Raw genomic sequence first — 21,832 nt, 5'->3', positions numbered from 1 at the left:
TTGCATGAATATTTGTTGGATGGATGGATGGATGGATGGACAGTTTCTATATGGATACAGGAATGTATGAATATATGAATGCTAGGTGGATGGTTGGATGGATGGTTTTGCCATGCATAAATGGATGTATGATGGATGGATTATGGACACTGGATATATGGATGGACAGAAGCAGGGATGGGTGGACTGTGTGACTGGAGGTTCCTCACCAGGGCCTTAGGTATAGTTGCCAAGGATTGGTCCAGACACCCTGGCTTTACTTAAGTTCCTACACACAACAAGCTCATTCCTTTACCAGGGATTTTGAACTTGTTCTCTCCCCAGCTCTTTCTAAGACTAGCTCCTTCTCGTGATTCAGGCTTCAACTCAGGTGAAATATCCTTAGAAAAGCCTTTCTCAACCATCTCAATCATAAGAGTGACAATCAAGTCAGTAATTATTACATTACTGTGCTTGTTAGTAATTCTCACTGTCTGAAATTGCTTTGTCTAGATTTCTGTTTTCCTGTCGATTTTATGCATCCCACTCACCTCCACCTGAAGGCTTCATGAAGGCATTGCTATACACCCATGCCTACCACTGTGTCTGACACATTGCAGATGCTGAATAAATATGGAAAAATTTAATACATTGATTACTGCAGGAGGAAATATGAATTAAATGAATGAGTGGAATTCACTTCTTTGGTGCTTTTATTGGCCTTTGAGGCATCAAAAAAAAAACACTGGGCATAAGAAATCTCTTGTCCTTATTAAGATTTCCTCTAGAAGCCTGGGGTTTAGAGCCAGACAGACCTGGGCTTGAGACTAGGACTTGTCATGCATCATCGCTAAGTGATCTTTGATAAAACACTTAACTTGCTAAGCCACAGTGTCCTCATCTGTCAAACAGAAATAATAAGAAGAGTGTAAACTCATAAAGTGCTTGTGAGGATTAAATAAGATCATCGTGCATGAAAAGCACAAAACACAAAGTCTGCCAGAAACTAAACTCCCAAAGGAAATGCACCCTCACTGGGGAGCTGGGAGGCCATTCGGCCCATTGGCCACTTATGTTAGGAGACCTGGTCTGTGAAACAAAGATATCAGCACACCTGCCTCCTTCCCAAAGCACTTTACCTATCCAGGCTTTGCAGACCAGCAGCCCTGTGAAAGCCTGCGGGGCTGGACAGATGTCATGAGTGAAGCGTCATGAGGGAAGCATCACACACTGCACTTTCACTCAGCTCTGAAGAAGGAGTCAGGGTTTGCCCCCAGCAACAGAGCGGGGAGGAACCACTGGTCCACACCCAGTGCCAGTCTGATCAGAGGCAACCCATGCCAGGAGAGCACTGGTTTACAGACCGCCTTACCCTCGGCAGCGTCATTTTCCCCGGGGAACTTCTGCTGAGCACATTTCCCTTGGAGATCAGGCCGCCATATAACTGAATCTTCTGTGTGGGCCTAGCATATGTCAACATGGTATTTTGCTAAGAAAACTCATAAAGGGGATTGCCAGCTGCAATACAACACTCACTCTATAATACTGTCAGTCAAATTGTTTTCAGAAGCAAACAATTAAACAGTTTATGAGAAAAACTCTATCTGTAACTGTGGGGCCCCCGCACAGCTGCTTCCTAAGTCAGGCAGTTGGAGACGAGCTGGTGCAGATATTAAAGCACAGTAAGTATTTAGCGATATGGCACCTAAATGCATCACAGCAGACCTACTGGGGAAATAAACAACATTCAAGTATATTTCTGGAGGACAAATGCTCGGTACTTCATTTAATGTATGGTTTGCAGTTTAGTGGTTAATCTAAGACGATGAAGAGACAGCCCTGTTTCACATGGCTATTGAGGAAATGCAAAATTGATTGTGAGAATGATTGAGGACTTTTAAAGAGCCCAATTCCCAAACCAGCAGTGCCCTTTGTTGCTTTTTTTCCTCCTTCTTTTGAATTTGCCTATAATCCATTCAGACAAACCCTTTCAGCATGGTGATTTCCTCTCCTCATTATGACCTATGTGATTAACGACTAAACTTTCCCCTCATTCTTGCACAACTCTAAGATCTCATTTTTCATGTGCAGGATAGTCTCTCTTATCCGAGCACGCATGTCTGCACCCCCGAAAGCACCTCCATTTTATGTCTCCAGGTTATTAACGATAGCTTTCCATTGGCCCAGTCAGCCAGCATTGGCAGTTGTGAACTTGACTATCTAGAGTCTGCTGGGGAAGAGCCCGACACCTTGATTTGATAATTAGTTGGCAGAATTAGTGACTGCGACCCCAAAAGTCTTCCATGAAATTCCTCTTTTTGCGACATATTTATTCAGAGAGTAAATGGAACTGGGAAGGCTCATCCTATCCAATCTCTACCTGTCTTCCCACATCTGGTCTGAATCATTCTCTGGTTTGGAAGCTTTCAAACAGTCCCAGATTTAATCTTAGGATGAAAAAAGAAAAGAAAATGGAAGCCGTGGAGTAGATTTAAAACTTCTACTCACAGAAACACAGTGGGAAAGCCATTTTTTTTTTTAACCATCTAATGCATAATGACTTTGAGACTTCCTTCCATCCATCTTCGGCTGAGATCACTGCCGACGGCAGCAGAACCAGCCCTTTCTCACTCTGCCTTCCAGCAAACGGTCTAATCCTCATTGACCACCAATACTACCACTGTGTGTGAGCCAAACAGCAGAGGAAAACAGGAAAGACAATTAGATTGAAATCTAGTCCTGCTTACTCCCCACCAGTCCTTTTTTCTTTTTTTCACCGAGATGCTCTTCAGTCTAGTAACAAACATGATTCCTGTTTAGCACAGTGTGAAGCAGGAATGTAATGCAGGTCTGTTAGCACTATTCAGTTACCTGATGACATTTCAAACTCCTGAAAGGGGACTCTAAACACAGATTACTAACAAAAACCCTGAGTGCTTTGTAATTATTCGTATGTCATTCCTACATAATCAATGTCACTCTGGCACTCACAGAGCTTAATTCCTTGCTTTGTGTAACATTCTCTGACATTCTGTGAGTCAAATTATAAGGATCCTCAGCTCAGCCTCTGCCACCCACTGCATTTTCCCAGTGATGACCACAATGAAAGAGCATTTCCATAATTGGAGAGTATGGAGGAAAACTGAATGAGGCCACACACATATACACATGAGCACACAGACATGTAGTCGCATCTGCACACACATTTTCAGGGGAAATATCTCTTCTGAAATGGACAAGAGGAGTTGTGCCAATAGGCCATTTCAAACTGGGCTTGGCCAGGACCTACACAGCGCCCCCTCCTGTAAGGTCATGAGTCCCAGCATGAGCAGACACTGGGGTTGTGCGGTTTTCAGAATCTCTCATCAATTCTTTATGTATCCATGAGTACATCAAGTGGCAGCTTCTTGGCTCCTCTTGGCAGCACTCCCACCACACAACAGGGACTCCCTGCAAATTAACATTCCTTTCCTCCTGCCTGCCCTGTCCTCAAGTTTTCAAACATCACAACAATCTAAATGAAATAATGAGAGAGACTCGTTCTAATGCTGTGGAGGGAACTGTTTTATTGCTAAGGCAGCAAAGAGAAGTAATTGAATCCACTGGAAAGAAGTAGAAGGGAAAAGGAGGGTGAAGTAACATGATGGAATAACGAAAACAGGAGAGGCTGATACTGTACTTGCGTGCACGCGCGTGCACACACTCCCACATGGGGGCAGGGCGAGTGAGTGGGAACCTGAATATACACAGGAGAGGAATTGTGTAAGTGTGAATGCAAATAGCTTTCAAGATGGCAGTACCACCAAGGGCTGAGCTCATCAATACTCAGAAAGTTCCTCAAGCAGTTCACACTCTGAGCTTTTCAAGAGCTACAACGTATCGCATGCAGTGAGTAATGGCGGTCCATCCCGAGACACAAAGGTAGCATCCAGTCTCAACAGTAGCGTGGCGGCCATGAAACACAGCTCCAAGTCTCTGACGCTTCTTCCATGGAAAACGGAGGTCTGTGCCCCTTCCCTTGAACCTAGGCAGGCTCACCATCTTTGACCCCTAGTTTAGGAAGTGATGCTGTGTGACTGCCAAGGCTAGGCCATTAAAGACCATGTGCCTTCTACCCTTGTCACTAGAACACTCACCCTTGGAGCCCTGAGCCGCAGCGTGACTACCCCGGGGTCACCGTGCTGTGAGGAAGCCCAAGCCATATGGAGGGGCCACATGAGGCATTCTAATCAACCATCCCAGCTGAACCCGGCCTTCACATCATACCGGCCAGGCCGGAGAAACATGAATAAGAAGCCGCCAGAGGATTCCAGCACCCAGCCATTTGGGTTCTCCCACCTGAGGCCCCAGAAGCTGTGGAGCAGAGACAAGCCAACGTTGCTGTGCCCGTCCTATTCCTTCTCGACAGAATACACGAGCCGAAGAAAACAGTGCTTGCTCTACGGTACAAAATTTTTTGAGTTTGTTACACCACAAAGGCAAACCAGAAAAGTATGTGTGTTTCCTGCTTCTTCAGGAAATGATCAATTTCCACATTACTAACCTTAATTTCAGCATCTGGAAAATGGGACTAAGATTAATAATATCTACCTCACAGAGGTCTTTGAAAAGCCACCAAAATATAATGACGATAATAATAATATAATAACAACAACCAACATCTATCTAGAGCTTCTTATGTTTCAGGATCCATTTTGCATCTCTGACATAATTTAATTCTGTTAACAGGCTCATGAGGTAATACAGTTGTTATTATCCCTTTTAAAAGTGGGAAACTGAGGCAAAGAGAGAGCAGGAGCTTGCCAAAGCTCATGTGAGAGGCAGAAGATGAATTTGAAACCAAGGCAGTCTTGCTCCAGCTTTTTAAAAACTCTAAAAATCTGCCTATAAACAGACAAGCATATGAGACAGTGCCTGACACACACTTAAGCTTAAGAATGTTTCATTGTTATTATTGTTGTTGTTGCTTCAGAATCTGATGATTAACAGACGTAGACTTTGGGAATACCAGAACGGGTTTTTCCCACTTCTCCAGTTTCAGCATCTACAGGTGAACTTGGGAGTGGTTTTTCCGCTCTTCCTAACCCCCTCAGCTATCAGAAAATGGGAAGAATATTCATATTGTATATTTCATATGCCAAAAAGATTTCAATTTCATGCTGTACTGAATCTCAGAAATGCCCCCTTTTAATCCTGTTTTTATTCTAAACCAGTATAAAAAAACTTTAATATTTCCTAATGGAGTGTACATATATTCATTCCTACCAATCTAATGGCAATTTACGAGAAGTCAGGCAATAGCCAGTAAGATAAGCTTTGGTTCCAAAAGTTCAATCAGTTAACCTAGGACAGCAATCACTTCTCCAGAATGAATAATGATTTGGAAGAATATTTGGATGGAGATAAACCCTTTTTGCATAGAAAATTGCATTATCATGTGCAGTATCTCAGCTGGATATGTAAGTTTACCAATAAGGACACTGCTTCATGCATTTTTATCATGGAGCTTTTTGATTCTGAGATTTCCAGAAGATTCTGCATTGAGGGAGGAAGCTTTAATGTCTGTATAACGTGTGATGCTCTCTGAGGTGTAGATGTGAAGGTGGGAAGGCAGGAGCTGGGCTCCGCAGCTTCCAAACAGCTGCCACCACACTTTCCCAGGGGTTCTTCATTCTGCTTAGCAAGGGGGGAAAGCTAGCAATGCACAGTGAGACTGAGTTCTTTAAAGAAATGGCATTGAAAATAACCATCATGTCAATTTCAGCTAATGGGGCACAGTGTGGGCTCATTTTAAAGTGAGGAGGAGTGGCATGCAACCATTAAGAAAGAAATGCTTATGCCATATGTGAGCATGCTCATCCAAGCACAGCCAGGAACCAGCGACTCTGGGGAGAGCTCAACACATCTCTCCCACAGACTTGGAGATGGAGTTCCCACCGACCAACTCCCAGACAACCATTAGGGAAGTATAATTATAAATGAAATTAGTGAGAAAGTAGCTGAGGGTTTTTTTCTACTGGCGCTTCAAGACTTTTATTGGTGTGAGAGAGAGAGACAATTCCCGGATGCTACTAACTTCCCTTTCACAGGTGCAACTTCTAGAACGTTTCAGATGCACACACCTGCTTGCCAGCTGACATGTTATCTGAGAGTGCCCTTTCAAACTCACGAGGGAGCCAGCTAGGAAAAGCCTCTCTCTTCCCATCATTCCCAGTATTACTGAGCTGGCCCTAGCCAGATTCCAACTATAAATTATCTGCAATGCTGGTTCTACGTAGAGAACGTATCTGTGCTTGAGCATCTGAAGGAGGCTGAAGGCTTCCACAAGAGTCTGTTAGTGCCCGCTGGAAGACAAGGGTAGCGGCTAAGAGTGCAGATATCGGTGTCAGGAAGACCCAGGCTTGAGTCCTGAATCTGCCACTCATCTCATCTCTCTATACCTCATTTCCCTCCTCTAAAAGAAAAGCCAAAATGACATCTGCCCGAGAAGAGCTGTGAGCATTAGATGAGGAAACGCAAAGGCTATGCCTACCCTTGTGCCAGTAAGAGTACTTGTTATTTTTTGGTTCTGAAGAATTGGTACTCTGCCACCACAGGTTGAGAGGCCTGTCCCGCATCGAGACAAACCAAAAGTCTTGGGCTGTAGAAGGCAGCAACAGCTCAGGGATGCAACAGGTGCTGTCCACAACCCATGGTGCTGAAAATGAACCATGTCTCTGCCTTCGGAAATAGCACTCTCGGCTACGTGACCGTCATGTCCGCAGCCTCTACTGGCCAGAAATCTATGGAAAGAGGAGTAATGCTAGTATCAAGGCATGATGCAGAGAGTATTTTTCCACACCAGCCATCAATTTCTATCACTGTGTTCTGATTAACTGTGATGGTTAACATGAACTTTTGACTGACAGCTTGATCCCCTCCTTGCTTGCTACACGCCACATGCTCTGATCACTGGCAACTCTTCCTTCCTCCTCACGTAACTTCTATGCACTCATATCTCCATGTTTTTGTGCACAATGATTGCCTTATTCAAGATGCTCTAATCCCATTCTTTGCCTAGCAAATTTCCTTCAAGGTCCAGAAGACAACCTCCACAAGTCCTTCTCCGAATTTCCTCAGCCGCATTCCTTTGCTGCCCTATAGCACTTTTACATCATATTATAACAATTGTAACAACATTCTGTGTTCAAGTCACTTGAAAATACTTTTTCTCTGACCAAACCAGATATTGTCAGAGGCACTGGGGATTCGATAAGGAGCAAAGAATAGGCAGTGGCCTTACGAAGCACACAGACTAATGGAATAGACATGGAGTAAGCTTAGAATCAAAAGGTAGGTCCATTGAACAATGTAGCCTATATAATAAGCAACTCATGCATGATAAGAGGAACGAAGAAATGACTTAATCAGAGGAAAATGCAGGGGAAAGGCTGTATGCAGTGGATAATTTATGTTTCAATATTTGCCAAATACAACATCTGACAAATTGTCCCATGATATTACAGAAACCAGATGAAGAAATTAAAACCAAATGAAACAATGGTTAAGAGAAGTCAGAGCTTATTTTTATCAAAAACATGTAGATTAAGGGCTGCCCTGGTGGCATAGCAGTTAAGTTCATGTGCTCTGCTTCCGGTGACCCAGGGTTTGCTGGTTCAGATCCCAGGCGTGGACATATGCACTGCTTATCAAGCCATGGTGTGGCAGGGGTCCCACATAAAAGATAGGAAGATGGGCACAGATGTTAGCTCAGGACCAACGTTTCTCAGCAAAAAGAGGAGCGTTGGTGGTGGATGTTAGCTCAGGGCTAATAGTCCTCAAAAAAAATGCAGATCAGTGAATCTCAAGTTTTAATGGCATACAAAAGACTACATATTATATGACTCTTTTTATATAAAATTCTACACAAGGCAAAAATAAACTGACATAAAGTGTATTTCTTGGGGCCACAGTGACGGAGGGGACTGTAAGGGGCACAAAAGAACCTTCTTGGATGATGGACATGTGCTGCACATCTGGATGGTGCACTTGACTATACATTCATCTAAACTCATCAACATCACACTTAAATTTTGTGCATTTTATTGAATGTAAATTATGCTTCGATAAAATCCATTTTAAAGGGAGTAATCAAATATTTAATGTGTATAAAAATATAGGACATGGCCCAGGATTCTGCATCCTCAAGAAGCATCTCTAGCAAATCGGATACAGATGGTCTGAGGACAAACATTTCAGAAATGCTGATGGACTGATCATCTACTCAGAGCCATACTCAGGAAGACCTCTAGCTGTGCAATGCATGAGCCAATGCCTGATCCTGTTCAAAATGTTATCACTAACACATGTGTGGCCAAGACTGACAATGCCCAACTCACCTTCGTCTTTAGTAACAGAACCCTTATTTTTATCTGGGTGCATAGTTCCTCAGCCAAAAGACTGTATTTCCCAGCCTCTTTTGCAACTAGACATGGCCATGTGATTAAATCCTGGTCAATGAGAAGCATTTTTCAAGATTTCAAGGAAAACTCCTTTAAAAGGAAGGAATGTGCCTTTCTTTGGCTCTTCTCTATTCCTTCAATTAGAATATGGATGCAATGGCTGGAATACCAGAAGCCATCTTGAACCCTGAGGCAACATATTAAAGAGGGAAAACCACCTGCTAAAAGGAGCCTGAGTCCCTAATGGCATGGAGAAATTATGGACTACGTTAGACCAAGCCTAACTCTGGATTTCTTTTATTGAAAAGAAAAATAAACTTCTGTCCTATTTTAAGTCACTGTTATTTGGAACGTTTCTGTTATATATACAGCAGCTGAACTTAATCCTAACTCATATCTGCAGCTTATCAATCGTGCACTTCACATCAAGCTGGTTGCTTATCCAGCGTGCTGGGTGGCAGAACCAAACTTCAGGCAAATGTCTAGACCCACTGAAAAATGCAACCATAAAAGACATTTGGTCAAAATCTCAACAAATGAAAAAGTATGTCTCCTAGGGGTCTTAACTGACCACAGAACTCAATATCGGTCAACTGTGTGATGTAGCTGACTTAAGAAAGGCAATTCAAAGTCAGATTACATTAATGGAGGTAGAGTATAAACAACAGAGAAGATGAGCCTTCTAATAGGCTTTGCAGACAATAGATAGAATATTGAATTCATTTCTGCACACTTCATTTGAAGAAGAATGCTGGCAAAATTGAAGGGATCCAGGATGGAACAGAGAGAGTGGGCAAGTGCCTAGAAAACGTCAACCAAAGAATTTAGACTACCTAACCTGAAGAAGGGAACACTGAGATGGGATGATACAGATGACGGGAAATATTCGCAAAGCCATCACGTTCTAGAACAATAAGACATTCTGCATAGCTACAGAAGAAGAAAGTGGAGCAGGATGTGAGAGTCAGAGGGAGTCAGTAGTACAAGAAGACCCATCAAACCAAAGAATGAGCTGTCTTACAGGATATCAACTTCCCTGATACACCGATTGATTAATTGATTTACACCTCATCTTGCTCCCAAAATAAATATCTAACATTTTTAAAGGGATTATGTGATAACACTATTCTGAGTGCTTTAGATGTATAATTCATTTGATTCACACAACACTCTTAAGTAGTTACTAATATTACCCCTATTTTTATGGATGAGCTAATTGAGACAGAAAGGTTAAATAACTTGCCTGAGGTCACACAGATGAGAGGATGAGTGCAAAGCCAAGATTCAAAGACAAGAGTTCTGGTGCTCGGAGCCCATGCATTCACCATCAGAAAGCTACACTGTCTCTTTCACGCTGAAACATGCAAGCTTCCCATGATTGCCCCGTTATTGGAGCAGATCTTAAGAGTTAACTGTCTAGAATGTTGAGCTGGCAACTGGGAACTGTGGACCTCTCTGGTACCTTCAATGACCTGGGGCTTTGGGGAAGCTCACTGGGATTCCGGTTTTGTGGAACAGTTGATATCCTGGGTTTGTGACATGTAAACTTTGATGTGAATGTAGCACAACTGGAAGGTGGTTCAAGAGAAGCGTTAGATTTCAGAGGCACATCTTTGTCAGGAAGGTCAAGGCTAGAGATGAAGAATTCGAAACCACCCTTCGCATATGTGACAACTGAAGCCATGAAGCATTCCCACTTGAGAAGGTAGAAAGCAGAGACAAAGGAAAGCAGATGCTAAGGCTCAAACCATGAACCACACACTGTACACAGAGAGCAGAAAGAGAACCCAGTGGCTGATAAACATGGAAACAGCCTAATGCTACAGAAGATAGTACATGAGCCTTTCAAAAGGCTGAATGACTTAGAAGCATGACAGACCTCTGTTCCTTTTACTTGCCCAGGTTCCATTCCCCCTTATTCTTCTAACAGCACCCTACTTTAATCTGGGAGCCACCCTGCTCTGTCATGTTCTCCTGGTGTGGTTGACCCTATTCCCCAGAACCCAAGTTTACCCACGTTTCAGACCTGGCCAATAAGCATAGCCTATTCTCCTGATCACCATTGTTGGCTTAGGGTGAACATAAGACCCAACTGGGTCCAATCCAAATCAACGCTGAAACTTTTTGTAGAATTATTAGGAAAGATGCTTCCTCTTCACCACCCAGGGTCCCTAAGCCAGTAAGATGAATGCATAGAGCTGCTGGAAACATCTTTGCCACTATGAGAGAACTTGTCCACAAATGAAGCAACATGAAGGAAAGAAGAGCCAAGGGACTGACTGGGGGGCAGGGGGAGCATCTGCACACTCAAACCCAGCTATTTGAATATTTACACAAACCTATCGATTTTCCAGTTATGTAGGCAAATAAATTCTCCTTTTAGTTGGTTTCTGTCACTTGCCACTGAGAGTGATGGCCAATATATCACCACTATGCTTCAGAGACACCTCTATCAGAACACGCACTTCTTTATGTATCCACGCCTCTCTAGAACAACATAAATTCCTTGAGAGCAAGAAACGTGCTTCCCCCACATGGCAATACCTAGTACAGGGCCAGACACATTCACAGTAGAAACGAACCTCACTGAACGAAGCTGAATCAACGAAATGAAATAATACAGGCAAGAGGACGTTAGACGCTGCAGAGCATATTTTACTATGATTTCACACAAAGATGATATAATAGCCTCTTTTATTTTTAAAACTTGATTGAGTCTGAAGTTCACTCAAGTTCACTGAGAAGAGCTCTTTATGACTGAGGACTTTATTTGGCTACATAGAGTCCTACCAATCTGGACCCATTGCTTTTTTTTCCCTCTTCTTTCTTGAATGCATCCTTTAAGGAAATGCAGTGCTGGTACTTAAAATCAAATCTCGGCAAGGTAAATGCTTTCCTTACCATAGAAATAAAACAAAACAAAACAAAAAAGACTGAGGAGTACATCATTTAAAGTAATGGAAAAAAAACCAATTTATGATAGATCTCTGATGTTCAAATGCAAAATGGAACGGAAAAATGTCTGTGTACAATGAATTTTGCAACATTTGCTAAAGTCCTGCATGGGAAGGAAAGAAGACAAATGATTCAAAAATAGAAATCTCTTCAATTCAAACACCTTTTGCAAAAGTAAAGTGCACACACACACAAACCGTATAGTATAATCAAAAATGCAATAGTGACAGATTCGAGACAGAAACTAAAAATCTAGTAATAAGAAACTCTCACCATATCTTTCAACTATATTTACTCATACATTCTTTCTTTCCATGGATCTTGGTAAACAGAGAGATTAAAAAGTAAATAATGTTGGGAGGGGGAAACCCCACCCACTATAGCAATTAAGAATGTAGGTTTGGAAGGGCAGGGAATATGTGAGTCCCTGGCTCTGCCACTGTGTGACCTTGGGCAAGACATTCCCCCTCTCTGAGCCTCAGTTTCCTCATCTACATAAGGGGTAACATAGTAGTGTCCTCATAGGTTGCTACGATGGAGGGAGAAAACGGCATGGAAAGTGCTTACCACAAAGGAGTGATCATTGTTTTAACCATCCTTTCATTTTGCATGGTTTGAATCAGCCACCACAAAATCAACAAGACTCTTCTACATGAAAGGAGCCACAACCAGAATACCTGGTTGCTAATCGTGGCTCTGCTTCTAACTACTTGTCCCACCTTGACCAAGTTCATTCACCGTCCGTCAAAGGAGTCACCTGGAACCTAAGGCTCATTCCATCTTTGAGGCTCATTCCATCTAAGAGACTGGACCTGTTCAGAGCAGGCAAATATTTATATTAAGGGAACAGACAGAAACATGTCCTATGCTTAGAGGGAGCCCTGAGCACTGGCTAAACAGCCTCTCCTGAGTCTTATCTCTATCTTTGCGGAGGAAGCTTTGAAGAGATACCATTACTTTAATCACTTCAACTACAGAAAGATGCCAAAGCTGGAATACATTGTTCCCCTGTAATCTAAAGGTCTGTGAACCTGCACTGGCATTCTCAGAGAAAGCTTAAGTGGAAAGGACATCTCTCAATAACCAACATCATAATCTCCCCCATGTATTGCCATCCCAAATAGACAGACATGTCCAGGGAGTCTTGCTTCTTTTCAGGAAACAATCAGCTTAAGACATCACCCAGCCAATTCACTTTGACAATGATGAGCAATGTCACAGTTCCTTGGAAAACAAGAACAGGAATCGCAGTCACTATGACAGCCAACTATTGGTGAGTCTTTTGAGTTGCTTGCTCCGTGTTTTTTTTAAGCATGTCACTCACTAAAGAGGAGACAGGGAAAGTGGGCAGATGCAAATAGCTGCCGTCTAATTGGAGGCTTCAGATAACTAGCAGACAATTCTAAGTCTTCATTTGTTCATTCATTTATTCAATAAATATTTATCAAGTGCAAGGTTCTTTCCTGGATGCTGAGGATACAGCAGTAGACAAAACAGGCAAGATCCTTGCTCTCTGGTAGTATATGCACTAGTGGAAGGACACAAACAAACGATAATGAAGTAAGAAGATAAACAAGGTGACTTCAGGCAGTGGCAAGTGTACAACAGTAATAAACGAAGTGGCATGATAGAAAGTGACCAGGGCTGCAGGAAGCAGGGGTGCAGCCTGTGGATGCAGGCTGTGCTCTGAACACTTCCAGAGGAGACCATTCATGCTGTGAGTGAGTGAGAAGAGGGAGACAGCCAGGCAAAGCTAAGGGCAAGAGCCACGGAGGTGCAGGTTTTCTTGAAGGGGGTCTATTGGCGTATGGAGTGGGTTTTTTTTCTTATGTGGGTCTGTGCTGAGCGTTGCAGGACATTCGGTATCTCTTTACCCCACCCACCTATCTCTATGGAAGCTCCCCTCTGTAGTCACTGGGGCAGCTGAAAATGCTCCCACTCACTTCCCAAGAGGAAGGGCCATAACTGTCCCTGTTGAGAACCACTGATGAAGGAGAGAACAAAGACAATGACCCTGAGTTAGAACGGAGCGTGGGCTTTTCAATTAACAGAGAGAGACAGCCAGTGTGTCTGGCACACAATGAGTGATGGGGAAAGAGGGAGAGCTGAGTTGACAGTCATAAATGCTTAGCTGTTGTACACTGACTTTGCATGCTGCCAGCCGGGAAGATTTTCTGGAGGAGACACAATGAGCAGAGGACAGAAGGCACAGTTACCCACACACTTTCTGCACATATCAGGAAAGGACATACAATTCAGTGAGCAATATAAGGTTTGCTGCCCTGGTGCTGCTATTAGTAAAGATGGGAGAGCAGAGAAAAGTGAGCAAGATACCATATTTCATCAATCTCAAATGAATATTTTTATTCACATTTCAACCTGTCTGAAATAAAAATGTGTCTCATAGTCGTCATGACATATTGTTACTGCCTGGGCCTGTGCACCAAGACCAGTAACAGCCTGCAAGAAAATCCCGGGGACCATAATGAGCACTCTGCAAAAAATGCTGCAAGAGCAATGGCCTTGATGGAACTATGAACAGTACTATGAAGAGCATGCCAGGGAAGGACACTGCAACCTGGGGGTGACTTAGAGAGTCGAACGCCAAAAAGGAAATTTGAGGAATACATGAACCAACTAATTGCATTTACTTTTTCCAATACATGAATCACAAGAGTGATAGAAGATAATGTCCAAGCATAGGAAGGCTCTTTCAGTAAATGCAAAATGTGAAAATTCTAAATGCAAAAGGATTGTTATGGTTTAACTGGCAATGCTTTATTCCTAGGGATCACACAAACAAGAGTGCACTGTCTAGATCCGAGGCAATCTGAGAACACTTACTGAGTATCCAGTGAGTGCTAGGAATCTCATATGTGCAGTACAGCAAGTAATCTCACAGCAACATCCTCAAAATTCATATGATGAATTCTACCTCATACATGTTAATAGGCGACTTCATATAGCACAGTTTCTTTTCTCCCTTCAAATGAATCATACGCAACATTTAAAGAGCCAAGGTCATTCTGTAAGGACATTATGACCAAGAGTGGTCACATCCTCAACGACATGCTCTTCTAACACTGTTCTGGACCACCGCTCCAGTTAGCTCCCTTACTATGCCTTTGCGATGGTTAATTTTAGGGGTCAACTCGACTGGGCTAAGGGATGCCCAGATAGCTGGTACAACAGTGCTGGGTGAGTCTGTGATGGTGTTTCCAGAAGAGATGAGCATTTGAATCAGTAGAGTGAGTAGAGAAGATCTGCCCTCACCAGTGTGGGTGGGCCTCATCCAATCTGTTGAAGGCTTGAATAGAACAAAAAGATGGAGGAAGGGCAAATTTACTCTCTCTGCTTGAGCTGGGACATCCATCTTCTCCTGCCCTCGGACCGCAGCACTCCCGGTTCTTGGGCCTTCAAGCTCAGAATGAACTACACCATCAGCTTTCCTGGTTCTTCAGCTTGCAGATGGCAGCCTGTGGGACTTCCTGGCCTCCATAATCACATGAGCCAATTCTTTATAATCAGTCATTAGCTTTCTCTCTCTGTCTCCTATTGTTTCTGTTTCTCTGGAGAACTGTGACCATGACAGCCTTGGAAAATATCTTTTGACTTCTGCTCAGACACCATGAGGAGGCCTATTTGGAGACAACTCTGAGGCACGAAGGGATGAAAGCCTAGACTAGGAGAGACGGAGGGGCCTTTGTGAGAAGCACTGCGAAGTTGAACTTAGTGACTAAGGAAATTAAACTGGTCCAAGATCTTAGGCAGAGACTTTGACCCATCAGAGCCTCTCTGCCTAACTTTTATTCTTCCATCTTGTAGTAATTAATACCCCAGTTTTCCTTTGGGAACATCCCTCCCTCTTCTTAGTCTGTGTTGTTTGGGGCAGGCCGCCTTCACGCTAGCTCCAGGGGCGGCAGGAGACCCAGGTCTATGGGATGCAGCCCAACTGGGGCCAATGAGAATCAGTCTTGGAACGTCCACTGAATCTACTGAGAAAGAAGCGTTCCCTTTCCTCTGCTGTGAGCAGGCCATTTTGAAGTAAGCCTGGAACTATTGGCAGCCACACGTAAGGGACACCTGCCTGAGAATGAAGCCAACAGAGAGCACAGCAAAGAACTGGAGAGAGACGGAACACTGATGGTTTTGAGGCTCTGGGTGCAGCTTGGCCTGAAACCTCTGGACAATGTTGGTTTTTCACTTAGTTGAGGAAATAAATTCCTTTCTGGGTAAAGGGGATGTCACTTGCAACAGACAGAGTCCTGACTTAATCTAAACACTATAGACTACTATGTCCTATAATGCTGATGGCCTAAATGTTGGGGCAGGTGGAGCATGCTGGCTTCTTATCTAGGCTTGGAATGAGACTTCTTCTGCAAGAGCTCAAGGGGCTGGTGGCCAAGTTCTTCAGTGCACGGACATCGGGAGTGCACTCATTGCAATACTCTGCTGAGGGTTTTCTAAACCAACGGCTCGTTCAGAATCTGCAAAGCACACTGCATTGTAGACAGGCTCTTGGTAGGGTCAGCCCTCCATAGCCTGGCGTGGGTGTCCCAGGGGCAATGATGTAAGACACACAAGAAAATTCCACTGGGCCAAAGTAGCCATTGGCCCCCTCACCCGCCCATAACAAAGCCTGAAATCCCCACCATCAGGTGACCCCTTCAGCTTCTAGCACTCTCTCTCTCTCTCTCTCAAAGACTTCTGTTGGTATACATCTGTGTCACACGGGAAAGGCCACCTCAACTCACTACCTCACCTGTCCTGATCACGCAGGTCTGCTCGTGACACTCGCTGCGGCCTCCTAGGGAAACCAGAAAGGCCTGGGATGGTTCGCTTGCTTCTGGCTGAGTGCTCCACCATACTGTAAATTCCTTCAGAGGGCAGAGTTGTGTCTTTCCTGGGCCCCGCTGTACCCTGGTACCTCATACAGTGCCGGGAACAGAAGCACACAATCCACATGTGTTGAGTAAATGGTTATATGGCAAGCAGCCCTGGGGTTGGGAGTTAGGGGCCTGGTTTCCAGTCCTCGCTCTCCCCCAAGCCAACACGCTCACAGTCATGCTGTGCCCCTCTGAGGGCCTGGGTCCTCATTCGAACAAACGAGGAGGAAGGCCTCTGAGAGCTGGCTGGGAATCCTGCACAGATGGGTTTCTTTGGCCTATCCTCTGATTTTATACATTTGTAACAATCTAAAAAATGGGGAGGGGACCAGTTCCGGGGCACAGTGATTAAAGTTCCACACACTCCACTTCAGTGGCCCAGGTTCACAGGTTTGGATCCTGGGCACGGACCTACACCAATCATCAGCCATGCTGAGGCAGCGAATCACATACAAAATAGAGGAGGACTGGCACAGCTGGTAGCTCAGGGCTGATCTTCCGCACCAAAAAAAAAAAAAAAAAAAAGACCTGGGAGATTTCATAGAAAAATTCATATCTCTGGTTTTTCTTGCAAGACATAAGCTCTGACAACACTGAGCCCACAGTGCAAAGGGCAGCAACGGGCTAGAAAGGAATCAGGGCTGTAGCTTTGGGTGAGGCCCCAAATCTCCCAGCAGCCACAGTCCCATCGCAGTCCTGCACCAGCACCATATGTCGGCTGCCATTTATGATTACATGGCCCTATGTCTTTTCTTTTAGTAAAGAAACATCTATAAAGACATACCAAGAGAGCCACGGTTTAAAAAATTTTGAGAGAGAGCACATTTTTTTGTAGGAGTGAACTTAATCTTCACACACTTAATAATACCATCTATCATCCATGTAGCATCTATTATACATGCCAGCTATCATTCTAAGCACAGTACATTTGTTTAACCCATTCAATCTTCAGGGTAACCCTATGAGATAGGTACTATGAGTATCTAGATTTCAAAAAAGAGGAAACTGAGGCACAGAAAGGTTAAGTAATTTGTCCAAGGTCACACAGCCAGTAAGCAGCCAAGCTAGGATTAGAACTTAGGCAACCTGCAAGAACCCATTACACACCACTGCCCAGTGCTTCTGAGCTCAAAGAGCCCAGCCTAACTCACGCGCAGACTGCTGCCCTCACCTGTTCACTACACGGGTGACTCCCCTGTCACCCTGCACCGAGATGCTTGATGAGGAGACTATCCAACAAGTCCAGTTATCAGAACCCAGGTTCAGGATGGAGAGAGTCAAGATTACTCAGTTAAATAATAACCAAAGAGGGGCCAGCCCAGTGGCACAGAGGTTAAGTTTGCACATTCTGCTTCGGCAGCCTGGGGCTCACCAGCTCGGATGCCAGGCACAGACCTACACACCGTTTGCCAGGCCCTGCGGTGGCAGGCATCCCACGTATAAAGTAGAGGAAGGCGGACACGGATGTTAGCTCAGGGCCAATCTTCCTCAAAAATAATAAGAACCACCAAAGATAAAAAAAGTGTATCTCACATCACCATTTTTTTTTTAATAATAAGATGCAGTGCTTCCATCTTGATAAACTCTAAAAAACGTCATCCACTATCTCCATTTCCCCATATCCTAGAGGAAGAGGAAGCTGAGGTAGAAGGTTCTAGAAATTCCCTACATGGGATGGATCTCAGAGACCATCTATTGGGAAGGCACCTTTCACCCATAAATTTACAAGGTAGGTGTGGTGATCCACGGCTGCATCAGAATGTATTACTTTTATTATTACTACGAATGTTGCCAACAATAACGCTGCCATTGTATGGCTGTTTCCCGTGTGCTAACCACCTTGCTAAAAGCCTTACATGCTCTATCCTCCTAATCAGCATCACTATGCCAGGAAGTAGGTACTATTGCTACCCTCGTGTCACTGATGAGAAAACGGAAAGCCTGAGAGGGTAGATGACAGGCCCAAGGTCTCACAGCTAGAAAGGAGCAGGAGCAAGACCAACAATTAAAACACACGGCTTCTGATAACCCAGCTACACTGCCTCCCTCCAGAAATCTAACTGATCCCACTCAAGCAGGGGGGTGCCTTTGAGGTTTTGTTGTTGTTATTGTTAGATCGGTTGAGACTGCACAAGACTACCGGCAAAGCCATTTCTTGAGGCTTCTTCAGGGTGTCAAGAGATCCATGGGATCACCCAGGTTCTGACCATCCTTTGTGACACCCAGAATGTCAGCTGAAGGTCAATGGGTGTCACTGTGAAAAGCTAGAAAAGGAAACACCTGTTGCTCTCCGGGGCTTGTTAGCATGAAAATAATCATGCATTTCCTATGGTTTGGTGGCAGAGTTACAAGGGTCAGCCTAAGAGATGGCATATCAATGTGGCTCATCAAATGAGTCGGTCGGGATGAGAATATCAATTGATTTGAGCAGACATGTGTCGAAAGGACTCATACAATGTAAAAAGGTAGCCGAAGTAAAGCGCCTCCAAAAAGCGCGGCCCACTTGGCAATTTTTCCTGATGCTCACCTGGTCCCCAGGGTTTGGGAGGGCAGGGAGAGGAGTGAGAGGAAGACCAAAGGAGGGGGGAAACTACAATATTTGTTTGAAAGACATAAGTTTGAAAAACGGAAAGCCTGATCCAGTTGCTGTGACTGAAATGTTCCCTGGATTCCGAGAGAAGGCAGGCCATCTCTAGTCACATCGCTTAAGGATTCTGTGACGTTTCTCTATCCCAATCTTGGATCAGGAGAGGCCAATTGGAAGTGCAGCAAAATGATTACACTCCCTGCTCCTTTGAAACATTATGAAAAGGTTTCTCCCTCCAAAGTAGGTCCTAAAAACATTGTTTACTCACTGTGGGACGGCCAAGAGAGAAGAGTAAATCTTCTATTAGTCCCAAGGAAGTTCTCAGATTTGCATATAATACAAGGAAGCATCTTTACGTTCCCAGCAGCTTGGACTTGCCTGACCTCGAGTCGTGTTGGGATGGCAGCACACGTTAAAGGGTCTGCTCAGCAGGCGTGGGGTGCCCAAACCCTGCACATTCCAAAGAAAGGACTGGCCCTTGACCATGTGCTGGAACATAACCTCTGAGCCCTTGGAATATGCTGCCTGATAAGAGTGTCTCTGTATACTGGGACACTGGACCGCACCAAATAGTTTATGCAAACAATGTGTTTGACAATGAGAAGCTGTTTCTGTTTTCCTGGGACCCTGGGCCAGCCCATATCAGCTTGACCTCTGGAGGGTGGAGGACCTGGAGTCCGAGTGGCTAAGGTCAGTCATGTGGGCACTCCAGGCCTACACAAGTGACCTTCAACACAATTCCTGGACTCCAAGCCTCAGAGAGCTTCCCTGATTGGCAACACTCAGCACGTTTGTCACACACCACTGCTGGGAGAATTAGCACTGTCTGTGCCACTCCACTGGGATGGCACAACTGGAAGCTCGGGTCTGGTTTCTCCTGGCCTCTGGCCAGCGTGTCCTCTTCCTTTGCTGATTTTAGTGTGCATCCTTTCACTGTAATAAACCATAACTATAACAGCCTTTCTGAGTTCTGTGAGTCCTTCTAGTGAATTACTGAACCTGAAGCTGGTTTTGGAGGCCCCATCCTGAGAGGAATGGAGGAGGGGAAAGGGAGGGAGGGAGGGATGAAGGGGGGACTGGAAGAAGGAAAGAGGAAGAGAGGGAAAGGAAAGAATAGGAATAAAATGAAACAAGAAGCAAAGAACCCAAGAAAGTGTTCTAGTGTCAAATTTCTCACTGTTTGAGCTCAAAGTAACAAGAGGAAAGAAAACACCACGTATGCAAGAGCCTTGAAAAACACTGAAAATAGATAACTATTAGAGGCTGCCTGTGCAACACACAGGGCATAATTTTAGACTCCACCACCCTGTCCTCGAGATTGCTTTGTCTAACCGTTTCCCCAGTGCAACAACTAACCTCCACCTTGGAGAAATAATAGCTATTCCCTTCTGATGAAAACATCCCAACATTCCATTTCAGAAATAAAATAAAACATTCAAAAGTGATCTGGAAGAGACTTAAACAGATCATAGCATTACATAATGTTTTCTTTCATGGTCAAACAAGAGAATAAAATGGATAGCTGTCTATTTCTGTGCCATCAGTGCAACTGAACAGCCCACATTTAACACTCTGGCAAGGCTGAGGGGAGATGCTCCATGCCTGGACCCGAGGCTCGAAAGTCGGTCCTCCATTCATTCTCTGACTCTTCTGAAGTCATTGAAAACCACTTCAAGCAAAGATGATTTGAAAGAAATTACCTCTGTGTATTACACCACGAGCGGTGAAAAATGTCCCACGTGAGACTCGATGGTCCTGAAGCAATACAAAAAGTGCAAGATGTAATCACTCAGGGAAAAGAAGCCCCCATGACAACAGGAAGGGAAAGGAGATGAGTGAGAATCTGAAGCCTCAAGTCTCTTACAATACGAGATATCCCTAATTTGTACTTGGAAATCTGTCTTTGGGTTTGAAATCCCAGAAAGGAACTTCCTCTCTATCGCTTCCCTGTCTGCCCGGGTGGTGTTGTTAAACCGAACTACACCTCATCAAATGAGGATGGGATGGGACTCCTGGCACCATGAGGGAAGCTGAATGTGTTCCATGCCTTCTGCATCTCCTGGATCAGAATGAGGCAGGTGTGCTATGAAGCGTATAGGAAGCCTGGGATTTGGGAGGGCTGATATGCATACGTACAGAAGTTGTGCCCAATAAAAGAAACCACAGGATTTTCACACCATTAGATGTATGGGGTCATTTTCCAAGTACTGTGTCCCGATACTTTTTCAGGGAGATCCCAGAAAGGAACTCCTAGTGTCCCCACTGAATTCCTTGATTTGCTGCTCCCAGCCTGGCTCCTCAGTGGGGCCCCATCTCTCCAGATTCTTCCTTGATGCCCTCCCAAACTCCATAGGACATTTCAAGGATTTTAAATTTAATTATCATTACTGAGAAACAGATGTGAGAAATTCTTCTGGAATCTTGGTTTGTACAGCTGCTTCCCCCACTGGGTCTCTGATTCCTTGTTCCTGAAAGTGTTGTTGCTCTGGCCCTCTCAGCCTTGCAGAGATCTTCTTTAATTCCCACTAACACCTTCCTAACAGAAGGCCTCTCTTCCCAGAACATCATCATAAGGAGACACACTTATCAATTAATCAGTATCTACCAGGGGATGCCATGAGGCTAGGCACTTTGTATAATTCATCTCCCTTAACCCAATCAACAGCCTTATAGTAAAGGTATTACACTGTCTACTTTGCAAGATCACAAAATAAAGTTCAGAGAAGCCAAGCAATTAGCCCAAGGTCACAGAGTTAGGATTTAGCAGATCTGAGATTTGAGCCTGGGTCAGAATGACGCTAAAACCTGAACATAAACCTACCGAAAATCCAATCAGAATAGAAGAGTAGGATTAAATACAGGTGACAAGTGCTGTGAAGTGTCTAATACACATTTCCAGGGTCTCCACGCTGAGCCAAACCCCCTCTCTTCAAGCCCACCCCAGCTCTTCCACGAGGTCCATAATGTTGAAGTCATAAATACTG

At 44.3% G+C, this 21,832-nt stretch overlaps 1 pseudogene; it reads right to left on the bottom strand.

The window, feature by feature from the left end:
- The window catches only part of LOC138922105 (heparan sulfate glucosamine 3-O-sulfotransferase 4-like), a 144,871-nt pseudogene that overhangs the window by 108,294 nt on the left and 14,745 nt on the right, over positions 1-21,832 (bottom strand).

This window comes from Equus caballus, unplaced genomic scaffold (genome assembly GCF_041296265.1).
Source record: "Equus caballus isolate H_3958 breed thoroughbred unplaced genomic scaffold, TB-T2T haplotype2-0000451, whole genome shotgun sequence".
Classification (NCBI taxonomy): Eukaryota; Metazoa; Chordata; class Mammalia; order Perissodactyla; family Equidae; genus Equus; species Equus caballus.
This window is presented reverse-complemented; position numbering and strand designations above follow the sequence as displayed.